Genomic DNA, 877 nt, shown 5'->3' with positions numbered 1-877 from the left:
CTTCTTTTTCTCTAATCTTTGGTCTGCAAACTTAAGTTGTTAACCCTCCAGAAGAGAAGCTTAATTGTATTATTACCCTTCAATCTCTCAGCTTTCTTGCTATGTACTTTTACTTACAGCATAAAACCTTTCTAAAAAAAAAAACCCAAAAACAAAAACAGCAACAAGAAAAAAACTGATTTCTAGAAGTAAAATTTCTATTTTTACTACATAGTGTGTGTATTGTTTTCTAGGATCTTTGTTATACAAGACCATCACTTTATTAGAAATGCTGTCCTAGTCTCATGCTGAATCCTGGGCTTCTACATACAAGAATCAAGCGAAGAATAGTGAATGGGTACATGATTTTAAGGGTTGACAACATAAAGAAGATACAATATTGTATAAGTGCTGATGTAAAAGAGAGTCTCTTAACTATAATTGCTTTTGTATTTTTCCATTAAGAACTTCTCAATAACAATGCCAAAATGCTTCCAATTAGTCAAGTGAACTCTACATGCCTTTTCACTTGAGTCAAATTTTTGCAAAGGAAGAAAAGAAGGAGATGATTTGGAATTTTGTTCTCTTTCTTTCTTTTATTTTTTGCCCAGACACTTGCTCTGTTGAATCACAGCAGAAATATATCCTGGAAACAAAACATAGCATTGATGCTGTTCAGCACGGATCAATGGCTGTTTAGTGGCTCTGGCCTTGCAATTACTGGTACATGATTGTTTTGCTTGCTTCTCTAGGTTTAGCTAATATACATTTTTAAGGTAGAAAAAAGACCTTTGACAAAGTATAAAATCTAAGAAAGGAATATCATTAAGCAATTTTGAATCAGTTAATTTCTAAAGGATTTATTGGGCATTTTTCTATATACTGGGTATCTTTGGGC

The sequence above is a fragment of the Octodon degus genome, unplaced genomic scaffold (assembly GCF_000260255.1).
Source record: "Octodon degus isolate 3935 unplaced genomic scaffold, OctDeg1.0 scaffold00015, whole genome shotgun sequence".
In the NCBI taxonomy this organism is placed as follows: domain Eukaryota; kingdom Metazoa; phylum Chordata; class Mammalia; order Rodentia; family Octodontidae; genus Octodon; species Octodon degus.
This window is presented reverse-complemented; position numbering follows the sequence as displayed.